The sequence below is a fragment of the Helianthus annuus genome, chromosome 11 (assembly GCF_002127325.2).
Source record: "Helianthus annuus cultivar XRQ/B chromosome 11, HanXRQr2.0-SUNRISE, whole genome shotgun sequence".
NCBI classification, from domain to species: Eukaryota; Viridiplantae; Streptophyta; class Magnoliopsida; order Asterales; family Asteraceae; genus Helianthus; species Helianthus annuus.
Window position 1 is genome coordinate 60,692,231 of NC_035443.2, and position 9,281 is coordinate 60,701,511.

Genomic DNA, 9,281 nt, shown 5'->3' on the forward strand with positions numbered 1-9,281 from the left:
ACTTTAGAGAGCAGATGTTATTTCTCAACAGCATTTTAGGAACAACAGTGGATAAAAACCAATGAGGATCATATGTTTAACAACTGTTTGTGCGGCAGTGTTTTGACTTTTGACAAATTCTTTTAGCACCTGTTTGTTCAGATGTATAAAATGATTTGTTCTTGTAAAAGCACAATCTCTTGTCTATCATCTGTTGAGTACCAGAAATGCTATTCTTAACAATACACATTTTAGATGCATAATATCAAGATTAAATTGTCAGTAGTGATTCTCAGAAATTTTGTTCAAGGTTTTGCCATCTGTCTATTTTTCAGACAGTGGTTTAGCATCCCAGATGATGAAGACATTTCTACTTGAGCTGCTCATTTTGTGTCTAATTACTGGAACTAGAACATGAGTATCTCAGTAGTCTAAGTCAATTTGCAATCAATTTATGATCAGTGGAAACCTAATTTGAGCTTAACATGACCTTGATATGTGTGTCATTTCATTTTGATCAGTTTTAAGGATAGTAATTCCACACAGAAATAAGGTAATTACATCCAGACCAGAGATGAACTTTTACTATAAAAAATGAGTAAAAAGATCATAATATATTTTAAAATAAATACAATATATCTGGTTTTTTTTTTATTTAAGAGGAAAACTCCTTAAAAAAAATTAAAGGAAGTTTTGAAAATAATCAAAAGGATCTGACAATTTACCAGTAAATTCATGATCATATTATTCTCAAGTTATTTTGACCATTGTTTTGGTCATTTTCTTCTCAATTGATTGAAAATTCATTTTAAGCACAATCACTGGAGATGCCATTGTTACCAGAACAATTTCTGTATTGATAAATACACACAGTTGCATGATGACCACTGATGACCTAACTTTAACCTCAAAAGTGTTTTCTGCTTATGCTCTTTTCTTTTGATTTCAAAAGTTTTGAGATAGCTACACTTTGAGATTTGTTCATTTTCCCTTTTTACCCTTTTTATTTACGTGTTCAGAAATACTCACTAGGAGATTATATTTTGAACATGCTTTGTCCATAATCACTTTGAAGCAATGTTTTGAGAGATCTGACCATATTTGATCATGTTTCATTACAGATCTCACATTACCTATGATTAGGACTGTTTTGACACCTTATTTTCTCAATGTGTTTAGACAAAGTCGATTTGGTCCTTTTGAAGGTACTCAACTTGCCTTTGAGCACATGAGAGATTTTGACAAAAGTTTTATTCCCTCTTTTCCTTTTCAGCAGTATTCTAGTGTTTTAGATGAACACAAGTTTTGCTGAACTGAGGTACATACTTTAGTTGTTTATTGAAAACATCACAAATATCAAAACAACAATTGAAATCAATTTTGAAAGCATCGAACGATCCCATAATTTATCAGATATTTTACAGATCTGAAAACTATGAGTGACATATGTATGAAAACACTTGTTGTGTGAGATTTGTGTGTCATATGACATCTTGGTTGATTTACAGAGTTTTTGAATATTCATTTTATCCATGATTTACTCGTTACTCTGTTTTTCAACTGAATGCAACCAACCTTAGTATCAATGAGTTTTGAGCTGAACTGTTATGTCAAATTGATTGTTAGATCGAATTTGACTGTCCTTGCTTTGATACCAATTGTTAGGATCTGAAGGCTGTCTGTGATTGTGTTTGTTTGCATAAAACGAATAAGTGCAGCGGATGAGTAGCAAACTTTGTAAACATAATCAAAAGAAAGTATAGATTGATAAACAATTGCTATTTCATTGAGTCAAAAGATTTACAATAGAAAGCAAATGATTACAGCAAGCTTACAATCTAAACTCCCCCTCAGCCTGATACACCAGAGTTGGTTGCACAAGATGAAAGGATGAATTGAGGAGAAAAACTCACTCAAAACGATCAAGTGTAACAGTACAGAGTACTGTTATACTTATAGGCAAACCAAACTACTGATATGCTTCAGCTGACGTCACCATGATAGTGACATCTAACGACCTAACAAACTACAAATACTGTTCTATACAAACTACTGTTATGTAACATCTGATAATCACTAAAGTACAAAACATAAGGAAACTACTGCTTCACGTTCCACTTTTGTAGCCTTAGCACAGATGTTGAGTCTTCAGTGCTTTCTTCAAAGGTGATCAGTCTTTGAGAGGGCAGTTCTTGAATCTTCAGCAGTACTTAGGAGACGACAGTAGATAGAGCAACAGAGTTTGTCTTCAGCAGTTGTTAGATAATCATCACAGTTTGGTTTGTCAGTTGTTGTAGTTGAGCAGCACTTAACATTCATCAGCTGTTAGATAACCACTGTCAAGGGGAAAGATTAGAGCAAACTGCTGCTTATTAAGTGTCCACTGATGGGATCCGGTTTTGGCTTTACATTATCTGTTCCTCTGTTAGGGTTCAATCCCAACAGTTTATGATAAGGAGTTTTTGCTATCAAAATCTAATTTGAATGATGAACCGGTCAAAGTAGCATATACTTTGAAAGATTCAGACAAATTATATTCTGATGAGATTTTTCCAATAAGAGGTGTTAAACCAGAAATGATTAAAAAGGTTTTCAAACTACTAGAAATTAATATTTCTAAAATAAGAGATGAAAATCTTTCTGAAAAACCTAAACTTTACACCTCAAGAGTTCAACAACGTTTAAACAAGAAAATGGGTTACAGTTCTGGTTATGGTTATCGAAAGAAACCAAACCATAACGGTAATGTCAAAAAGAATGGATTGGGTTTTAATTCATCGAAAAACTATAAAAATGAGAAAATTTATAAACCAAAAACTGTTTTTATTTCAGGAACAAGTGCTGAGAAAGAACAAAAGAGTTCATTCTGGAAGCAGACGAACAAAGAATTCCTTGCAAATAAGCAAGAAAAGATGAAGAAAAGTACTATTCAGAAGAAGATAGAGACAAGAACCCGTTTTCAGTGCAAAACTGCTGGTCATATTGCCAGGAATTGTTCAAAGGCAATCAACAAACAACAGGGAGTTTCTGGTAAACTGAAAGAAAAGATGGTTGAGAAAACTGAACTGTCAACCAGAAAATTTACTAGTTTTGAAAACTCAATTTTGGAAGTTGGAGAATGTTCAAGAAATGTGTTGAAAAGAAAAGAAAATCTGAAAAATCAAAAAATGGGTAGTTAAGGGTTCAGGAAATAGTTCTGGTGATGAATCTGGTTCCATAAAATCAGAGGTGCCACGTCTTGATGAAAAAGTTGAAAAATCAGTACCAACTGTGAATGATGTTAACTTTCCACCATTAAAGGCTGAAAACTTTAAGAAAAAAGTTGGGAAAGTTGAAATTTCAAATCAATTTTATTCTGAAAAGAATAAATTTGATGTTGATAAAGTTTTCAACGGAAATGTGAAACACATTTTTGGCAAAATGATTAATGGTAAAGCCAAAGGTGTGAAAGAATTTTATGCGTCCAAAAGGAAAATTCACAATTCTGTTGAAAGTAACAATGAAGAAGAGGTTGTTTCACCCAAGGATGGTCAGGCTTGGGTGGATATATTTTTCAAAGAATAAAAACCTGACTTGCCGGAGCTCCCAAGTTGGTAATCGCGGAGCATGAATCGGCATTATTCTTGAAATGTTTTTTTTTTGAAAATGGTTAATTGTGAATTGCCGGAACTCCCAGGTTGGTAGTGTGGAGTAGGAATCGGCATTCTGAGAATTCAACCTACAAGTGGTAAGTGTTGGTAAGCAAATCGACTTGTGGTTGTAAGATAAGGTTTGTTTGTTAAAAGATTGGTTTTTGTCACACCCCGACCACGTAAAACATCAAATCGTGGTGGAAACGTCGGGGAGTGTTGTAACAGAATTTTTGTTTCACAACCATGGCATTCAAAGTTATATTTTATTTATCAAACAAACGAGTTACATTGTCGTAAAACAACTGAAACAAAGAGTACAAAACAAGTTTTAACTAGTCTAGTTCCATTTTATCGTCACTAAGGCCCAAGTCCACCCTAGCGTGTCACGAACGTCCTATGCATTAGCTCCTGAAACACATGTGAAAATAGGTAGGTCAGCATAAAAATGCCTGTGAGATACATAGGTTTTGTGAAAATAGGATTCATGACTTAAGTTTAAGAAAATATTTAATAAAAGTTAGTCATGAACCTTGTAAATTGTTTTGTTTTGTAAATCGTTTGAAAAGGGATAAAATGATATGTATAAGTAAAAGAGTAATGTATGGTTAAATGAATAACCAAGTAAAATAAGTTGTATAAAATAAACTGTTTTGTAAAACAATGTCTTGTGAAAAATATGCTATTTGTAAAAATGTATAAATCCAAATTGAATGATTTAAATAACGCTACGACATGTAATACAATACAAGCACTTATATATAGGAAGTACCAGTGGCGTATCCACCATGCTTGTATCACATTACACATGTCTCGTCACTTAAATAAGTTACCCAAACAAACCACCAATGTAAATTGCCCATGTCTAAACTATTTGTCAAATGTCTTTGTGAAAACCACGTCAAAACGTTTATGTTAAAATGTAGACCATGAAATGTGTATATCAATATCAAAATGTCTATGTCAAATGTCGATCAAGTAATGTGTAAACAAAATGTCATGTATGGCAAGTGAAATATGTATCAACTAAACCATAGGTAAAAATGCACAAAACAATGCATTGAAGTAAAACATAGTTTAAATCAAGGTTATGTTTTGTGGAAAATGCATGCTATACTGAATACAAACATTTATGCGGTATTGTAAAAATCCATACATCCAAGCCTTGCGACTGTGGTGATAAACCTTTAAATAAATTAAAGGTCTATCTGTGTTATGTTTTAATCGAATTCGGTCATTCCTTCCATCCAAACATACCTAGGATGTCAGGAACGGGAGTTGTCAATTCCTATGGTACCATTACCTACTAACGAGCGGCGTGATCAAAGTTAATGAATGTATATGGTCCCACTTAAACAAACCAAATGTCATACCCAAAATGTAAGCATGTGATGAAAATGTACTAAGTATGATAAACATACATAGCATGTGATGTAAAACAAATGCACTAAGTATGATGAGCATACATAGCGTGAAAAGGTAATGAAAAACAATGTACTAAGTATGCGCTAAACGAACATACGTAGCATAAAATGTCATGTAAAACGATGTACTAAGTATGCACACAATGGACATACATAGCAAAAACATAATGAAATCATGTACTAATAGTGTACTAATGAACATAGCAAGTATATGATATGAAAACAAGAAAGCACGAAAGTAACAAGTAGGCACATGTGTATCACCCCAAAATGTTTGATAAATAGTAAAAGAGGGGACTATGTACTCACTTGAGATTGCTTAATAGACTTTAGATATCCACCAAGCAAGCTAGAAGATCACGGAAACAAACGACACCTAATATAGGTATCTACATTAATAAACGGACCTATTGGAGGATCGGGTAGTACGAGGGTTTGTAAACCAAATAAGTGTGGGAACTTATGTAATATGGTTTAACAAAGCCTACACACTAAAATGAAACTTATCCCAAGTGCTTTTGACCCATTATGACCCGTTTAGGTAGCTTATGCTACTTTAACGCGTCGTCCGCGTAAAACGCGTTCGGAATGCCTAACTAGTCCTATGACAAGCAAGATATGCTTTAACATGTTTAATATTGTTGCCAAATCAGTTTATATGTCAAAAGTTATGTTACATAGGCTTAAAATGAATTTTGGCGCAAAAAGGGTATTTTGGTCATTTTCCTAAGGCATAAGAACTACTTATCATACAACTACTTAAACGATGTGACCATAAGGTATAACCTACCATAACGTATAACCTCGGAAGGTTATCCCCTATACACTAAGGTCACCTAATATGTTTGGTCGGATCCTAAAGATCGACCAAATGGGTCGGCTTCGAAAGTATAAGCGATTGATTAGATCCCTTACCTTTACGACCCTAAACAAGCACAAATCTAAAAGCGACGAGCTAAACATGCTAGAACATGTTTAGTAAAGTTAGAAAACAGGTTTGGTATTAAAACACATGGTTTTAATACCCTAGAGTAGTTTGGTTACAAAATACGCGAGAAAACGCATTTTGGCTGAAACTACGACTCGTCACTGAGCCTAGATAACATGGTAATCAGTAGGTATAGTCACTAGGGACTATAACCATCGTGATTACGCTCACGTTATGAAGTTCAAATGAACTTCGCGTTGACCATAAACTGGTCAATACAGAAAGTCAAACGCAGTTTGACTTTAATGCTAAAACGAACGAAAAACGCGAAAGAATACTTACAGAAGGTCCCCGCAAGATTGATATTACAAGTATTTCTCAGGTATGAAGTGTTCTACACTTCAAGTTAGAGAAAATATCAGAATTTAAGTGGGGAAAGAATGAAATGGGTGGGGGTATTTACAGATTTCCTTGAACCGTTAAGATCGTTTCTCGTAAGCCGAGCTTTAATCTCAACCATCCAAGTGGGCACACTGATTTGGTAAACTAGGGGCACTCAAAACCAGCCCATAGAAACCTTAAAACCATTTGCAAAACCATGGGAGCAGCTGGGTTTTAATAAAATGAAGTTTTCTGACCTGGGAGTGGCTTACGGACCGTAAGCAACTCCATACGGTCCGTAAGGACCCTATTTGCTGGCAGTAACTTTTAGCAATTGGCAGAACAGGCCCCTGCACCTCTAAACTTGGTTTTTGATGCGTTTTGACACGTGTAAGCCCCGTTAACCTCATTTTAAGGCTCAAATATGAAGTTAAAGTATAGGGAACTTAAAATGTGCTCAAAAATATCTCGGTTGTCGGCTCGTTTGGTCGTACGGCTGCGTTGTTCGGTTAATTACGACGGAAGTCGTAACGGACGCAAAAACGGTCCAAATTGCGCGACGAATGGATTTTTGACAAGCCAATCACTAAAACATAATATTTTAATGATTACATAAATTTTTGGATGTCCGGATGTATTCAGAACTTAAGTTATGCGCGAAAATGCAAACTTATGCACTTTTTGACGCTTTTAGTCCCTGAATGGGCATAAAGTTTATTTTAGCACACCGAACCCCTCAAAGCCTATTTCAAAGATATGCAAAGGATATTTAGGGTGTGTTTAACTTATGACCATGTTCCGGAATGTCTGTTACAGTTCAAATTGGCAAACTTTCGCAGTTTGTCAATTTTAGTCCCTGTAAGCGAATAAACTTGATTTTGCTATACCAAAGCCTTCAAAACTTATTTCTAAGTTATGTAAAGGTTATTTAAGGTATGTTAAGCATAAATTGATGTTTCGGAGTATTTTTCGCATTAAACTGAGTACGTTTACGCTCCAGCTTGCATATAATTCTCCAAAAAGCGGTATAGAGTTTGAAATTGGATAAAAGTCAAAACATGAAAACATCAAACATAAACAAACAAATATTGGGATCAAATAACTTTATTTCATTGATAACTGAATCGTTCACAATGATTACAAGCACAGATATCACAGTCTCCCCTACTTGCGGAAATTTCGTCCCGAAATTTGTTTAGAGGAAACTCGTGGGAAAAGATATGGATACTCCGCCTTCATTTGATCTTCACGTTCCCAAGTAAACTCAGGTCCGCGTTTAGATTCCCAGCGAACTTTAACCAAAGGAATGCGCTTGCGTTTAAGCCATTTGACTTCACGATCCATAATTTCCACATGTTTCTCAACAAAATTTAGTGTTTTATCAACACGAATTTCGTCGAGCGGTATGTGGAGGTTCTCATCAGCCAAGCACTTTTTGAGATTGGATACGTGGAAGGTTGGATGAACATTTCCAAGTTCAGGAGGTAATGCGAGTCTGTAGGCTACCTTGCCGATTCTTTTGACGATCTTAAATGGTCCAACGTACCTAGGTGCAAGTTTTCACTTTCTTTCCAAATCTGATCACACCTTTCCAAGGTGAGTGTGACAACCCGAACTTTAAGGTTGGTGCCTTGATTTTGTGATCCCGATTTATATTATTATTTTCTTTCTTGTCTCGTTTTATTAACCTGTTCAACACTGTGACCCTGATAAACGTGTTAAGATGTAATGTAGAGAGTAATGAGTGTTGGGCCAATCTGTGCGCTGATTATAAGATTGGGCTGCACCTTGAATTATTGAAGCCCGCCCTCCTTAATCATTAGTATGGGCTATTTGCCTAGGGGTTTGGCAGCCCATTTTACTTGGGCTTAAGCCCATAGTCACGGCCAACAAGGAACCGCCCCAACTATCAGATTATATGTTCATGTCTACGTAATTTGTATGCACTCAAGATTTTAACAAACCCTAAACAAACCCTACCCTTCTCTCTCTCAAGATCGCGTGCGACAAGCAGGCCCCCCCCCCCATCATCATCAAGACATCATCTCTTGCGACCGAGTTCTTGGTTAGTATGATTGTAATCGTTTTAAATTTGGTTGATCCTACTTGTTTACATGTGCACCATTACTGATTTGTATGATGTTTATGGAAACCTTTATGTCACAATATGATCGTTAACCTTATGATTGAGAAACTTGCATGATAATAATTCTATAATTTAGGGATTTTGTCTAACTATCATATCATATGTCGCATATGAATCTGGGCGTGAATTATGTATATGAAATAAGGATGTTGTGATTAATTGCTATCAGGTTGCATGTGATCTTTATTACAGGTGTAATTGTTTCAAGATTATCACGTGTTCGTAATCATCATATTGTTGTATTAATTGAGATTTTCGGCCACTTTAATTGAATTAAAAGAATATTCAGATTTGCATAAGAATTGAACGGCCCAATAATTCTTAAATGTTGATTGCATAGTCTATATGATTCATTAATTGCTCATGTTGATCTAGGTGCATGTGATATGCTTTGAGTAGCATATGTGAAGCTTAAAAGTTGTCGGCTAAGTGGACCTTGTGGTCCAATAAAAATCATACGAATATAAATCAAAAACTATTTGTTTGATTTGAGTAGAGGAATGGGTTAAATAAAAAAAAGAATTCGATGGCACTATTGGGATATAGGGGGACGGTTTGGTTTTAAAATGAGGGTACAAATATTATAATGCCATAACAATGTATACATAGGTGAATAATTGGAATTAAAGATCATCGGAATTGGTTTGATAATTATTTGATTCAGAAGTATGTTATTAAATCTCATAATGTACGGTTGGTAATAAATTAAACAGACATAATTTGGTGGGCTGCGCTTAGATGAAACAACGTTTTAAACGCAGTGGGTCGGGTCATTGGGCTGATTAATATAACAT